The following is a 17,394-nucleotide window of genomic DNA, read 5'->3' as shown; positions in this document are numbered from 1 at the left end:
CTTTGATCTGAAGCTCTCCTTGTCGAATATTTCTTCTTTCCCATTTTCCTTTCACAGATCCCAGATCTGCAGCACAGTCAGAAGGCTTTTTCTGCTCATCCTGTTCCTTTCCCTTTGTTCTTTCACAGGCATTACTCCTCAATAAGCCTCTTACACTCCTGAATTCTTCAAGACCTGATTCCTGGACACCCAAACTGACATACAATAAAAGTGTCTTTAAGAAGCCCTCCAGTTATTAGTTTGACATATAGTAATTCTTTAGCTGAATAGTAACCATGACCACTATACTCCAAGAATTATGAAAATTTAATAATAATAAGATGCTTGTTTTCTCATGGTAGTTGTTATAGTCAATTTTGTTAGGTGTTGTTTTATAGTAAAGTTGGCTTAAGGTGATATGTGGCTAGAGTGAAATGCAGATAAAGCAAGGAGGTCAGAGGGGTACCATAGGATTTCACTCATACGTGGAATTCAAGAAACAAAACAGGTGAACATAGGGAAAGGAAGGAAAAATAAAACAAGATGAGAATAAAGAGGGAGACAAACCAAGAGACTCTTAACTATAGATCACAAACTGAGGGTTGCTGGAGGGGAAGTGTGTGGAGGGATGGGCTAACTGGGTGATGGGCATTAAGGAGGGCACTTGGTGTAATGAGCACTGGGTGTTATATGCAACTGATGAGTCACTAAGCTCTACACCTGAAGCTAGTAGTACACTATATGTTAACTACATTGAATTTAAATAAAGGATTTTTAAAAAGTACAAGTGGGGAAGAAGAATCTCAGCAGTTATATGAGACACCTACTTATTGGATTGATTGAAATTTGTATTTCTTGAAAATTAAGTGGTGATCTCATTTAGGCCAAAGTTCACAACAGTATGACCTTAGAAAGAGGTTTTGACTTAAGCTCATGGCTGTTTATAAAATCCATGATAACTTAAAAATATTGTAAGAATATTGCAGGCTCTTGATTCTTAAAAAATCCAGGAAACCTCGGTGTTCCTGCGCGGCATATATATATTTAATCAGAAAGTCATTTCATATCTTGAAAAAGACACCCCTCCTCACATATTTACCCTGCCCTCTTGGGAAAAGGTTCCACTTCTGTTACTCCTTTTGTTTTGTCAGATTTTCTGGCATGTCATTCTGACCCTTCTGATCACAACTAGAATTCATGTTGGCAGATTCTCTGAGTACAGTGGGTCAACTAGAGAAAGAAAATAACTGTATTTGGTTAAGATGTTTTCTTCTTTGTCCTGAACACAAATTAGGACTATCTAAATTAGTTTATTTTATGTAGTTCAAATTCTTTTAACCTTGCTTTATTTTTTGCTGTTCATTGGAATTTTGAATTCATGATATTTAATCATTCAAAGTTTATTTTGAGTAAACTAATGTGGGATTTAATTTAATTTCATTTTCCAAAGTAAATACCTCCAGAAGGATCTAGAAATTGAAAAGCTGGGTAAGCTGTCTATTATTTGCAACATATCTGGCTCTATACTTCTATTTTAATTATAACGTGAAAATTATCAAGAATATTTAGGTTTCAGGTGACTCAACTTGACATGTGACTCTAGACCTAAATCATTTATCAATTTGTTTATTCTTTCAACAGTTTTGAGTACTTTCTGAATGCCAGGCTTTATTCTTTTATTCTAGGTCCTCGAGTTTGCCACAGTAAATAAGACAACATCCCTGTCCTAACTGAAGCTTATGGATTAGTGGGAGAGATAGACAATTACATTTTTAATGTTGGATATTGATAAGTGTGATGAAGAAAAATAGAGCAGGGAAAAGGGCTAGAGAGATGTAAGGCACTCTGTTTTAGAAAAGCTAGTCAGAAAAGCTTTTTCCAAGGAGGTATCTTTTGGACACAGATCTCAATGAAGTGAGAGTAAGCCATGAAGATTTCTAGGGAAGGAGTGATCCAGTTAGAGGAAACAGCAAAGGTGAAAGCACACTGAGGTAGGAGTTGCTTGGTATGTGTGTAATAAGACTGCCCTGTTTGGAGTATAATGAGTTTTTTTTTAATTTTATTATTTCATTTATATTTTTAAAGGTTTTATTTATTTATTTGACAGAGAGAGACACAGCCAGCGAGAGAGGGAACACAAGCAGAGGGAGTGGGAGAGCAAGAAGCAGGCTCCCAGAGGAGCAGGGAGCCAGATGCCGGGCTCAATCCCAGGACCCTGGGATCATGCCCTGAGCTGAAGGCAGACACTTAATGACTGAGCCACCCAGGAGCCCCTGGAGTATAACGAGGTTTTGAAAAAGTCAACAGGAGCAAGATACTGCAAGACTCATGGTAAGAATAAGAATTTTTTCTAAGCATGGCACTTCCATCATCTTTATCACTTTAATCCATCAGTCATCACATTTATCAACATAGTCAATTAGTGTCTGATCCTCTTACCCTAAATTGCCTTTGGATTATTTAACACTCATTTGCTAGGCACCTAGCAAATGCTAACCATCAATTTGTTCACCATAATTAAGAGTGTGTTTCTTGGTTTGTGTTTCTCTCTCTATTTTCCCTTTGCTCATTTGCTTTGTTTTTTAAATCCCACATATGGTGAAATCATATGGTATTTGTCTTTCTCCAACTGACTTATTTTGCTTAGCATAATACTCTCTACCTCCATTCATGTTATTGAAAATAGCAAGATTCACTCTTTTTATGGCTGAGTAATATTCCATTTTAATATATATACTGCCTCTTCTTTATCCATTCATCAGTCCATGGACACTTGTACTGTTTCCATAATTTGGCTATTGTAGATAATGGTGCTATAAACATAAGGGTACATGTGTCCTTTTGAAATAGGACTTTCGTATTCTTTAGGTAAATTCCTAAACAGTTTTGGAAAACTGAACAGCAACATGCAAAAGAATGAAACTGGACCAGTTTCTTACACTGTACACAAAAATAAATACAAAATGAATGAAAGACCTAAATGTGAGACCTGAAACCATAACAATCCTAGAAGAGAACACAGTAATTTCTTTGACATTGGTCATAGCAACTTCTTTCTAGATATGTCTCCTGAGGGAAGGGAAACAAAAACAAAAATAAACTATTAGGACTGCATCAAAATAAAAATCTTCTGCACAGCAAAGGAAACAATCAACAAAACAAAAAGCAACCTAAAGAATGGGAGAAAATATTTGCAAATGACATATTTGATAAAGGGTTAGTATCCAAGATATATAAAGAACTTATCAAACTCAACACCCCAAAAGTGAATAATCCAATTAAAAAATGGACATAAACCCTGAATAGACATACAGATGGCCACAAAGCACATGAAAAGATGTTCAACATCACTGATCATCAGGGAAATGCAAATCAATGGCTAAAATCAACAACATAAGAAACAACAGATGTTGGCGAGGGGATGTGGAAAAAGGGGAACCCTTTTGCACTGTTGATGAGATAACTTTTAAAACACCTAATAGGGGCACCTGGGTGGCACAGTGGTTAAGCGTCTGCCTTCGGCTCAGGGCGTGATCCCGGTGTTATGGGTTCGAGCCCCACATCAGGCTCCTCTGCTATGAGCCTGCTTCTTCCTCTCCCACTCCCCCTGCTTGTGTTCCCTCTCTCACTGGCTGTCTCTATCTCTGTCAAATAAATAAATAAAATCTAAAAAAAAACACCTAATAATGCCTGACACATACAAGCACTTAGTAAATAAATGGTGATTCACTTTTTCTTCACAACCATTGAAAGGTTGCTCAGGTTGCTTGGTTCAGTGATGAAGTATTGGGTTCATTCCCAAATAGCCAATAAATGGTAGAGCAAGGACTTTGTTTTAGGCTCCTATTGTTACAAGAACAGATAGTGGTTCAGGTAACTTCACATATTAAAGGGATTGGTTTGGGGTTGTCTGTCAAGATTGGTGAAAAAATGAGCAGGAATCTCAGGGTAGACACCTAAAACAGCTATATAGCTGGATTTCATGAGGACTGGAAGGAGGTTTGTGGAAACTAAAGATTTTCAAAATTCAACACAGCTCTAGTAAATTATGAATTGGTGGTAACTGGTTGCAATGGAACCTCAAAGTGGGTGGCAGGTGCGGGGGGCAAGATTGGGCATCATCACTGCCTAGCAAAGTGCTTTTCCAAATTATACCTTCAGCCTCCAGAGACCCTATATATATATATATATATATATATAAGGATAACCCTCACTGAGTTAATTAACACATCCATCACCTCACAGATTTACCTTTGTGTGTGTGCGTGTGAGGATATTTAAGTCCTACTCTTTTAGAAAATTTAAATTACATAATAGTGTTATCAGCTATAGTCATGATGTTTTACATGAGATTCTCAGACCTTATTCATTTTATAACTGAAAGTTTGTACCCTTTTACTTCGCCTCATTTCCTCCACCTCCCAGTCTCTGTCCTGGCAACGATTTTCTACTCTTGTTTCTGAATTCAACTTTCCCTTTCTCCTTTTCTCTTTTTCTCTTTTCTCTTCTCTTCTCTTCCTTCTCTTCTCTTCTTTCTCTTCTCTCTTCTCTTCTTTCTCTTCTCTTCTCTCTTCTCTTCTCTTCTCTTCTCTTCTCTTCTCTTCTTCTCTTCTCTTCTTCTTTCTCTTCTTCTCTTCCTCTCCTCTCCTCTCCTCTTCTCTCCTCTCCTCTCCTCTCCTCTCCTCTCCTCTCCTCTTCTCTTCCTTCCCCTTCTTCCTTCCTTCCTTCCTTCCTTCCTTCCTTCCTGGAATTCCACACATTAAGTGATACCATGCAGTATTTGCAGTATTTGTCTTTGTCTGGCTTATTTCACTTAGCATAATGCCCTCCAGTTTCATCCATGTTGTCAAAAATGGCATTTTTCTTCTTTACTAATGGTGAATAATATTCCATTGTATATATACACTATATGTTTTTTATCCATTCATCTGCTGACATAAGTTATTTCCACACCTTGGCTACTGTGAATAATGCTGCAGTGAACGTGGAAGTACAGATATATCTTTGATGTAATGGTTTTGTTTTCTTTGGATATATGCCCAGAAGTAGGATTGCTGGATCATATGGTAGTTTTATTTTTAATTTATTGAGGAACTTCCATACTATTTTCCATCGTGGGTGTACCAGATACATTCCAGCCAGCAGTATACAAAGATTCCCTTTTCTTCACATTCTTACCAGCATTTTTTTAACCAGCATTTGTTATCTTTTGTCTTTGTGATAACATTCATCCTAACAGGTATGAGGTGATACCTCATTGTGGTTTTCATTTGCATTTAATTGATGAATAGTGATGTTAAGCATTGTATGTTGGCCATTTGTAGGTTTCTTAGAGCACTGCTGGCCATTTGCATGTTAAAGTTAGGATCCAGACCCTCAGGCAACAGCTAGACCCCTTTCAAGGAAAGACTGGGAGATGGCCATTTTTGTCTGCTCTCTCTGTGCCGAGACCTGGTGGACCTATGCCAAGCCCCGCTTGCACCCATTAAGAACTACCTCTTTGCTATAGTTGTCTAGGTCTTATGGACAAAAGTCCTGTTGGCTTTCATAGGTAGGTGTTTTGGGGGCCCATTGAGGGGTGAGAGTCTTAAAAGTTGGGGCAGTAGATATGCAGTCAAAACCCTTTGATTCTCAGGGAGAAGCTGAGGGCTGGGGGTTCCCTTCCAATTGTACAGCACTTTACTTGGGTGGGATTTATGGTGAGAGTGTGTCTCAGCCTTTCCTACACATTTTGATATGGGTATTTTTTTTGACATATGGGTATGTCATTTGCTTGAATGACAAATACAGAAGTTGCTTAGGTAGTTTCTGGGTTTCTTTCAGGAGGAACTGCTCCATGTGTGGCTGCACATTTGGCATGTGCATGGGAGGAGGGAAGTCCAGGAGCCTTCTATGTCACCATCATGTTAAAGTCCTCTGAATGCTTTCTATTTTGATTGGACAGTTTGCCAATTTCCTTGGTTGACTGGAATTGTAAACATGTGGGAACTGCCAGTGGAGGCAGAAAGCAACAAAACCTCTCAAGAAGGATTGCTCTTTTGGTTTGCATGTTAGATTATCACTGAGGAACTTGGTTCAGACATATTTGAGTTAAATAGCTTAGAATATTTTGTCATTTGATACTTCAAAGGAAATTTGTACCAGTCCCCAGGGGCAAAAGCTGAGAACATTGCCTGGAGGAATTTATTTAAGGCTCCAAATCTATCTTTAAACAAGCATTACACCTCCGGCTCTGTTCTATAGTTTCCAATTGCATGCAATGTCTGGAAAATTACAGAGTCCAGGGGGCCTGGGAGAGTAGCTGAGCATAGCTTCTAGCAGCTGCTTCTTCTGTATTCCATTTCTCTCTGGGAATCCTACAAGACCATTTGATTCAGAGTTCTGTGAAGAAGAGGGCTGCTTTTGTATCTGGAGCCACTTTCCCTCTTGGACGGTCCCTCCTCTTCTTTTTTTCCTTTCATATTTACGAAGGGCTTGCTATGAACCAGCCACTGCTCTGCCTTCATCCTCAATCACAAAACGCATGGGTTGATTCATCATCCTAAAGACTAGCTCTAATTCATGCCACTTGTCTATTTAAAAAATCTTTGTGTCTTTCTCTGTAGCATCTAACAGAAAGCTTGATCTCTGCCTTGGGCACTAGTCTTGACCTTTGCTTTGTGATCTTGGAGTAGAGATTATCTGAGGATTTTCCCCTGGAGTTTCTGTGATTCTAGGCTATGGGGCCCAGTTTAGGTTCTGACCTTGTTTGTTTCTTTACTGCTATATCCCTTAGTCAATACAACAGTGTATGGTCCACAGTAGTAGCCCATTAAATACTGATTGAGTGAGTGGGGACATAAGACAAAAAGAAATTGCTTGTGTAATCTACTAAATCAGGACTCCCTGGAAAGATCCAGTTCTATCTGTTGTCCCTGATCATTAATCATAAGAAAACATGCTCAAACTCATTTAAATAAGAAACAGGCAAATTAAAATTACAATTATAGGGGCACCCGGGTGGCTCAGTCAGTTAAGCATCTGCCTTAAGCTCAGGTCATAATCCCAGGGATGGGATCAAGCCCCACATCAGGCTCTCTACCCCTCCTCCCCACTTGTGCTCTCTCTGTCTCTCAAATAAATAGATAAATGAAATCTTAAAAAAAAGAAATAATATTGCAATTATATTATTTTCAACTGTTGGATTGGGAAGAGTGAAAATGTTTGATAGCATACCATGTTAGCAAATCTTGGGAAAGCTGGCATTATTACATATGGGAACGTGAACTAATACAACCTCAGAGGGTAATTAGGCAGTATTTAACAAAATTAGAATTGTATGCACTCTTTGTTACATACAGCAGTTCTATGCACAGGAATTTTTTTGTACAAATGCGCTATCATGTTACCCTAATCCTTTCACCTTCAAGCTCTCCTGAACAGCAATTTGATTTTTCTCCCCTGGAATGTTGTATTATAGCAGGAATGAATGTTTTGCATACTGAATTTCTGTCCTTACTCCCAGTCACATTTCTTACACAATCTTTCCTTGTTAATATATGGCAAGTCCAACCTTCTAGTTGTTCAGGTCTAAAATCTTGTAGTCACTTTTGATTTCTCTCTTTCATATATTTATTTAGGGCAAGGGAACTGAGTAGATAGTTTTCCAAGGAAGACATACAGATGGGCAACAGACACATGAAAGATGTTCAACATCACTAATCATAAGGGAAATGCAAATCGAAAACATTTTAAAATTTTTCCTCTAGTTGTAAGTTTTTGTCTAGTTTATAGAGTCTTGCAAAGTTGATTCTGAGGTTTTAGCCAGTTCATCTCTTGCTTTTGTGGAACAAGGGGCTATGGAGTTTCCTATTCTGCCATTTTCTGTGATAACATTATGTTCATTTTGATAAATTTATTTAGTTTTCCTTATTTTTTTTTTATTTTCTAGTGTCTGGTTAGTTTTCACTTTCTATTTTATTCTACTTTTGGTTACTTAAATTTTTCTTTTCATCAATTTTATGAAGAGCAAATAGCTGTGTTTATAAAGCTAATGCCTGTGTAATCATGATTCAGCTCAGAGATAGAATATTGAGCATCACCTTAAAAGTTCACTGCATGTCCCTTGGAAATCGCTTCCCTCTAGTTCTTTCATAGAAGAAACGGATATCCTGAATTTTCTGATTAGAATGTTTTTGTTTTCATTACAGTTTTACCATACATATAGGCATGCCTACATGATATTGTATAGTTGTGCTTGTTTTTTGAACATTATATAAATGTAATCACAGTGTATATATTTTATTATACTGGTTCTTGCTGCTTTCTTTCAATGTGCAATTTATGAGATTCATGCATATTTGGTAAAGTGAGAATTCATATATTTTGCCCACTTAAAGAAGTAGGCTGTTTTTTATTCTTGAAGTGTAGGTTTTTGATACAGTCTCTATACAATTCTCTTGTCAGATATAGATACTTGTTTCTGAGTTTTTTGTAAAAAAAATTCTCTTAGTCTTCTTAACAGCCCTTTGGAAGAGAAAAAAAACCTTTAATTTTAATGAAGTCCAAGTTATCACTTTTTCTTTTAGATTTGTGGTGGTTGTGTCCTATTTACAAAATATTTTCCTATTCCAAAGTCACTCAATTTTTTCTTAAGTTTTCTTCTAGAACATTTATAGTTTTAGCTCTTACATTTAAGTCTATGCCTGATTTCAAGTTAATGTTTTTATATGATGAGAAGTAATGGTCATGGTTCTTTTTTTGCATATGGATATTTAAGTGTTCCAGTACCATTTTGTTGAAATGATTATTCTTTTTTCACTTAATTGCCTTTTCATTTTGTCTGTATGTCAATTGGCCATATATGTGTGAGTCTATTTCTACACACTTCACTCTGTTTTATTGATCCATATTTTTATATTTATACAATACTATACTGTTTTGATTACTGTAGTTTTATAGTAATTCTTTAAATAGCTATAATTATTTTCTTTTTCAACATTGTTTTGGTTATTTAACATTCCCTGCATTTCCATATGAATGTTAGAATCAGTTTGTCAGCTTCTACAAAATAGTTTGCTGGGGTTTTGATTGACATTGCATTGAATATATAGATCAATATTAACAATAATAAATTTTTGATCTGTGAACATAGTGTATCTCTCCATTTATTTTGGTCTTCTTTCATTTCTCCCAGCAAGACTTTATAATTCCGTTTTTCATGTCTTGCAAATCTATTGTCAAGTTTTTCCTTTTTATTTGAACATTTTCTGGATGCTATTTAGGAATATTTAATTTTTCATTTTTGGGATGGTATTGTAATGGTAATTTTAAATTTGTATGTCAATCTCTAAGTGTTCGTAGCTAGTACATAGAAATGCAATTAATTTTGTATGTTGACTTTTTATACTCTCTAAATATTTTCATAATATGTATTAGTTCTAGTAGCTTTTTTGTGGATTCTCTAAAATTTTCTGCACAGATGATCATGTCTTCTGCTAATAAATACAGTCTTTAAATTTTTTCTTTACAAGCTCTATGCTTGTTTTCTCTCTATCTTATTGCAGTGGATAGCACTTCCAGTACAACTTTAAACAGAAGTCTTACCTTAAAATATTATACCACTTTTCATGTCAGAACAACACAGCAGTATACTTCTATTTCTTTCCTCAAGTTTTTGTGCTACTTTTGTTGCACAGTTTACTCCTATATATGTTTCAAGCCCCATACTCACTATGTTGCCATTATTTTTTATTTAAACAATTATATTTTCCCCTCTTTTACTTTTAACTTTATTTGGCAAGATAACACTGCACAACTGTTCAATAACTAAGACACAGCTTACACAGCATGCTAAATTCATATACATTATCAGCAGCAAATTATAAACAGAAAAAGACATTATTGAGCTATAGTCTCTTTTTTTTTAAGTAAAAGGAAGAGCAATGTTAGTTAAGTCTAATCTGAACAGATGAAGATTTGAAGGGGCATCACTTGCCATCATCTTAAGTTTTAATATTTACAAATGCCTAATTTAAAGGTAACAAAGCAGCTGGTTGTATCTACAGCATGCTATTCTGGCACCACATCAAAAGCTTTCAGAAAGAAAGCTCGTCTATATTTTCTTAGTGGCATCTAACAGACATCCAAATACCAAGAATCTTAACTTATGAATTGTAGTGTTATCTGATACTCAAAAGCAATCTGATAAATTAGTATCAGAATAGAATTAAGTGTCTAAGAAAAGAAAAATCCCTCCTCAAAATCAGAATTCACAAACAAAGCTTTCCATTTTGTTGAACTACTTCTAATATTGGGCTTGGATCTATGAGATTATAGTTTTCATCAAATTTATAGATTTTGGCAATTATTTCTTCAAATAATTTCACTTACTTCTCAGTCTCCAGTTACACATATCTTTTTTTTGCAACTCTACCACTTTTATTTATTTATTATTTTTCATAATAATATTTTTTTATTATATTATGTTAGTCACCATACAGTACATCCCTGGTTTCTGATGCAAAGTTCGATGATTCATTAGTTGCGTATAACACCCAGTGCACCATGCGATACGTGCCCTCCTTACTACCATCACCGGTCTATCCTATTCCCCCACCCACCTCCCCTCTGAAGTCTTCAGTTTGTTTCTCATAGTCCATAGTCTCTCATGTTTCATTCCCCCTTCTGATCACCCCCCCTTTCTTTATCCCTTTCTTCCCCTACCGATCCTCCTAGTTCTTATGTTCCATAAGTGAGTGAAACCGTATGATAATTGTCTTTCTCTGCTTGACTTATTTCACTTAGCATTATCTCCTCCAGTGCCGTCCATGTTGCAGCAAATGTTGAGAATTCGTTCTTTCTGATAGCTGAGTAATATTCCATTGTATATATGGACCACAGCTTCTTAATCCAGTCATCTGTTGAAGGGCATCTCGGCTCCTTCCACGATTTAGCTATTGTGGACAATGGTGCTATGAACATTGGGGTGCATATGGCCCTTCTCTTCACTACGTCTGTATCTTTGGGGCATAGGGTCTTATAAATAGTGGTTTTATTATCTTTGTTTTCTAGAAACTCTGCATTTCTATTTTTCCTTTTCTGCCCTCCAAATAATGGGATACCCCTAGGCTCAGTCCTAAGACCTTTTATCTTGATCTATTCTCTTCCTAGGTGATCTTCTCAATGACTTTAAATATGATTCATATGGTGACAACTTATAGCTCCAACCTTAACACCTTTCCTAAGAGGTATATTTCCAACTACTTAGCATCACCACTGAGATGCATGTCCCAAATCCAACTCCCAATTGTCTATCTCTTCTAAAACAGAAAACAAAAACCCAACAGCAATAAACCATCACTATACACATCCTTCATTTTCACTACCAAAATTATCCCTGAGGTTACCTTTATCAGCTTCACAATTTGGAACAGCTGATGTAAAGTTAATAGATGTCTGACAGAAAGCAGAACTACTCAGCTTTTGTTTTGTGCTCATGTTTTCCAATAAGAAGAGTCATCAAACTGGAAATGATTGAGACTCAACCAGGAGAGGTACTATTCCACTAATGAGTGTTTGTTATTGTGTGTGTGGGCTCTTTGATCACACAATAACTGAAGGAGGGGAACATGCTGCTGGCGTTTAGTAGGCAGGACCTAGATATGCTAAAAGACCTTCAAATTGCAGGATGGTATATGATAGAGAATTGTCACACTCCAGATGCCACCCATGCCCTCATTGCAAAAAACTGAGTACAATTTTTAGGAAAAGAATTACACATTCCAGGAGAAGATGGACAACAGATAAATAAATAAATTCAGTTCATAGCACAGGTGAATTTCATCTTAGATCACTGAAAGAACTTTATGATATTATATTTGAGTCTTTGTCAATCTTTTTTGAAGAATTATTACAAACATCAGATGGAAGAGGATCCAGTTTAGTAGCCAAACAAAAAATAGTCTTTATGTGTTATAGTCCCATCTCTTTCTTTACTGAAATAGTGTTCCTAAGCCTGAGAGCCCACTGTAATTCACTTTAGTTTAAATACATGAATATTCATTGAGCATCTATTGCTTCTTAGCCAATGGTTAATCTTCTCTCCTTATCTTACTTGACCTCTCAGCTGCATAAACTTTGAAGTTCCTTCCAACCCTGGAATGTGAAGATTCTGAATTTTTGGCTGTAAATGATAATAGCAAATAAGCATTACTCGAAGCTTCTTTCAGGAAGAATAACCCCTTATTGGGCATCAGCAACTTGGAGCATGTGTGTTTGAGTTGGGTAGAGCTATGCCTTGCTGTTATGAAAGTAGTTATTTGAATTATTAAGTTTCATATCCTTTGGGCAGCTGGGTTAGCAGCATGGGATGATGGGGCATATATGTGTCCTGCTTTAGTTCTGTAGAGAAAAATAGACAGTGCCTTCTCTGGCCAATCTTCCTTTCCAGTGCTCTTTCTACATGATGTACCAGCCTCTGCCATTAGGAAGAAATGTAGAGGCATGGCTTCTGTTATGAACTATTTTCCAATTCCCCCTTACCCAGATGGAGAGGAGGAAAAAGCAGTTATAATTGCATCTTGTATGTGATGCCCTTTCTCCTTCCCCCACCTATCCATTGTGCAGGTGCTTGCTTATATGTCATTTCTATGAAACCTTTCCAAGATTCTACTATAAGTAGATTAGTGATGCCTAGAGCACCAAACTCTGCTGCTGCTTTTAGTAAGCAAACACGTTCTTGTTATAGAGAATCTGACAGGTCATAAGTTTGTGTTGTTTTTCACAAAGACCAGTGACTGTGAGATAAATTGGTACTAGAGCCTCTCTCAAGTGTTAAATATAGTTTCAGTTCTGAAATTTCCCCAGGTAGTTTTACATTTCCTTGGAATTTTGATTCTAAGTTTCAGCTGGCTGATTTTTAAGGACTTACTAGGTTAATATCTTACCTTCCAATCATGATAAATTACCTATAATTTGTCTGGGTTCTTCAATGTATAAACATAATGGAATAGTTCTAATGGTGGACACAGCAGTCATTTTAACATACTTGTGAGGACAGAGTTCTTCCTGGGGCATAGAATTAGAGCCCATTCCCCCAAGTTTTCAGAGACCCTGAGATTTATATACTGATGGGGAGCCGTTCTTTTGGGAGGCTGGTGGTGGAGGAGCAGAAGGCCAGCTCTTTGGATATAGCAATTGCTGCTGAAGGAGATCTGAAGCTAATGTACACAATTATAATTGAAGCAATATAATAAGAATAGCTACCACATATATGGAGCTTACTACATGCTGAGTATTACTCTAAGTACCTCACTCATATTAATGCATTTAAAACTATGAGGCAGGTTTCGGTCTTATCCCCATTTTACAGTTCAGAAGCTGAGGTACAGAAGCATTCAATAACTATCACAAAGTCACAGAGTTAGAAGTGATAGGACTGGGATTTTAACACAGACAACTCTGGCTCCAGAGTCTAGGCAATTAATTACTCCTCAATTTCCCCTTCCTCCTCCCACACTTCTCTTTAAGACTAGCACAATGCCCTTTAAGCTTTAACTCCAGTAACTGCCTCTAGTAGTGGCATAGCCTTGGGAAATCACTTTACTTCTCTATGTCTCCATTTTCTTGAGAACAGAATGAGACCTTTTCGACAGGGATGGTGTAAAGTTGATAGGAGTGCATGTATGTAAAAGCATATTGTATACTTCAAGGCACATAATAGGTGTTTTGTGTTAACGTAATCTGAATTTAATAATCTAATTTTGCCTGATTCTTTATTTGAGGGACTCTCAAACTTTCAGTTACATCAGGATCATCTGGTGAGTTATAAAGATGCAGATTTGTAGGTTTCATCCCAACACTGACTCTGTAGTCTTTTGCAGCACACAGGAATTTTCATTTTGCAAGAGGTTCTGCTATATGCAATTCTGGAACTATACTTCGAGAAGCATTGTATATGATGAAATGCCCTTTCCCTCCATACCTACCCAGTTACTCTCTCTAAATATATTTAAATACAGGTGTATGGATACTTTATTTGGGTAGTGTTATATCTGTATTTGACTGGGAATACAGCCTTTACGCAAGGATAGAATATCATCTGTGACGTCATTTACCAAGGAGAGAGAAGAGTATGATTCAGCCTAGAAGCCAGAAAACCAGATTTGAGTGAAAGGATTTTAATAAGTAGTCAATATAGGGGCAATCAATTTCTTGTCTGTCTATCTCTCTCTCTGTCTCTCTCTCTCTCTGTCCATACAATTGATGCTATTATTGTGTCCAGGGAGACTCTTCGGGTAGCAGGTTGATGAAAACAAGATAGCACTGTAGTTATAAGGTAAAGAAGGAATCAAGACAAGGTTTTGCAAGGTTGTGTCAGATCTTTAGAGCAAGACAACAGATGGCGTAGGTGGGGCCTATGTACACTGAACTGTGTCCTTTTTGTGTTTTGTACTATTTATGTCTGTTAAAAATTCCCTTAGTATTGATACAAGGGTGGAAAATCATTGTAAATTAGTAAGTGCAAATACTAATAAAATTAAACAATATTTAAAGGTTGTTTAAAAAATTAAAAATTCTTTTAGTATTTTAAAAAAGGGTTTTTTTCCTTGAAAAAACATCTGATCTTTCTCAGTTATGTTAAGGGGAAACCAAGGGAAAGTGTTTTGTGGAGCCAAAGTGTTAAATTGCACCCTTGAAGAAAAAGTGAGAGCCAGGGTGATGTAGAGTTAGTGCTTATGATTAGGTATCCTCAACTTGAAATTCAATTTCTAGTATTAAACTTTTGTCTGTGTTTGATTTTACTACAGAAGGTACATCAGCCAACTTAATCCTACTACAAAGATGTTTGAAGCAGCATCCATTCCCAGGGCAAGAGCACGTATGGATAGCATAGTTTAAGACTGGTGATATGTGTAGGGCATGCCAGGTTCTTCTAGTAGCCTTGTGTAGAAAGATTTGGGTCCTACCTCTAGGGCCAGACCATCCATCTTTATGACATATTATAACAATTCTGAGATCTTGACCAAATTTATATTGAATGCATATACATTTTAGTCCTTCAGGTCTTTGCCAAGGGCATTAAATATTGTTTTGATATAAGATGTACTTTGGCAAAACTATTGAAAGATAACACAGACTTCTTGAATCATTCACTCCTTCAGGGCATACATGTGCAAAACAGCACTAAATGATTCCACCTTATATTGTATTGAGGTGACTAGCTTTCATTCTCCTTATTAGACTTTGATGTCCTTGAGAAAAGATACTATGACTTTCAACCTGAATCTTTTCCTATAATTTATTCTCAGGAAATGCTAAGTTGAAAAAATATAAGGAAAACAAAGACACAGCTGTGTACAAAACTCATCTGTAAAAAAACTAGTTATAGACCAAAAGGTCACCTTCATTTGTAGCAAACTGAGATGAGACTATGCTCTAAACATACCTGAGCATCTGGTCTCAGAAAGAGGTATGGTCAGGTCCCACATTACTTTTTCTATGGAGATCAGCACGACTAGATGTTTTGTTCATTTCTCTTAGAATAAATGACTCCCTAAGTGGCTCTCTTTATCTACGTCTTCAGACAGAAACTATATATTTATTACTTGGGAGCAGAAAGACTAAATGCAGCCTTAGCCACTTGGCAAAGAATTTGAAGATGCCTGTCAGTGAGAGTGTGTTAGTTACGTTTGGCTAGGCAATGCTGTGGCAACAGATTCCTCCTTGTCCCCATCTTAATGTCTAAACACAACTAACATTTGTTTCTTCCCTCAACTACCTTTCCAGTGCTGGCCAGCATGAAGAGTTCTGCTCCAGTCACTCAGGGACCCAGACTGATGGCATCTAATGGCTGCATCATTTGGCACATTGGCCTTCATGATTCTCATGGCAAAAGAAAGGAAGTGGGGAATGTCATACAGGGGCTTTTCAGCACCTCACCATAGAAATGGTACATGCCCTTCTACACACATTGAGTTGGCTAGAATTAGCCACGTGATACTACTCAACATGAAAGGGACTGGAAAATATAGGAGAGCAAAAGGAATATTTGGTGAACTTTAATATCTCTGTCATAGATAAGCCAAAAGCATCTGAGACATTAAGTGGTGAATTCTTGCATTAGGTGAGGAGCCTGGGGTGACTTACGGCTGGTGGGTAGTGGTAGATATGAATAGTTGGCAGACAGATGGTTTTGAATTTTATGCCAATAGAAGCAGCAGAGCATCTTTTTGCCCTCCATATGAATTATATTGGTCCAGTTAAAAAAAATCAGAATCCTAGAAGTTTAGAGTTGGAAAATACCTTACTGGTCACTTAATTCAACTTCCTATTTTATACAGTACCCCCCCGAAAATAGCCCTGTTAAATACCTGTCTAGACTCTCTATCCCCTACGTGTATTGGTAGGGTAACTATATAATGTATAATCCAAATCGTAATACTTTTGTGAATACAAGTTGGCACTATGAAAAATTATGCTGGGACAACAGGTAGATCCTGGGAGTTTTCTGCACAAAATGGAATGTATGGTCACCATAGATATTGCAGACTTACTCACCATCTCTTGTAATTCATTCCATTTAGAACAATTCTTTTAAAAATTATTTTTTTTCAAGATAACATGTACACATAGTTAAATCAAATATTACAGTCAACCTCCAAACTTAGATAAATGCCTGATGCTGAAGCAGCTGAGCAGCACTGGCAAAAACTACAAAATTGGGTAATTTGGTAGTTTGGTACCAGTAAAAATTCATTGTTTTTCTTCCATTCTCAGGTAAAACCTCAATACTGACTGCCATTATTTTTGTCTTTTGGCTGGCAGGATCTGTTTCTCTTGTACAAAACTCATACAACAAACCATAAAATAAGGCTAAGACCTAGACCCAGTCTGTCTCAGAGACACTTTCACAAAGCCTTTTTTTTCTACCAATGTCACACATATACATGATTTTAAAAGTCAGATAGTAATATTAAACTTCAAAAGAAAAAAAAAGTTGTCTCCCGCCTTAATTCTTTTCACATCTGATTCTCAGTACCCTGACATAATCACTTGAAAATTTACACTTTTTTCTGTTAATTCCATATTTTTAAATAACTTTTATAAACTGTTATTTCTTTGCATTTTTCTAGTTTTTATATTATCTATTTGGTTCTATATGAATGATAAGGACAACTTTCTTACAGACATTCATCCCCATTGACCAACACACACACAGACATATACACACTCCTATCCTCTCAATAGAATTGCCTTTCCTGGAGTTCATGGTACCTTGTTTGTTTGTCTCTTTCCTTTTTTCTTTATCAATCATTTAGCATAAATACCTTTTTTAAATGTCAATTGCATATTTCTGGTTTGCTTCAGTTTGGACCAGTTGCTCTTCTAGGTCTGCTACACAGCTATTATCCTAGGAATATCCATTATCAGGAC

This window comes from Ailuropoda melanoleuca, chromosome X (assembly GCF_002007445.2).
Source record: "Ailuropoda melanoleuca isolate Jingjing chromosome X, ASM200744v2, whole genome shotgun sequence".
Taxonomy (NCBI): domain Eukaryota; kingdom Metazoa; phylum Chordata; class Mammalia; order Carnivora; family Ursidae; genus Ailuropoda; species Ailuropoda melanoleuca.
Note: the sequence above shows the minus strand (reverse complement) of the source record.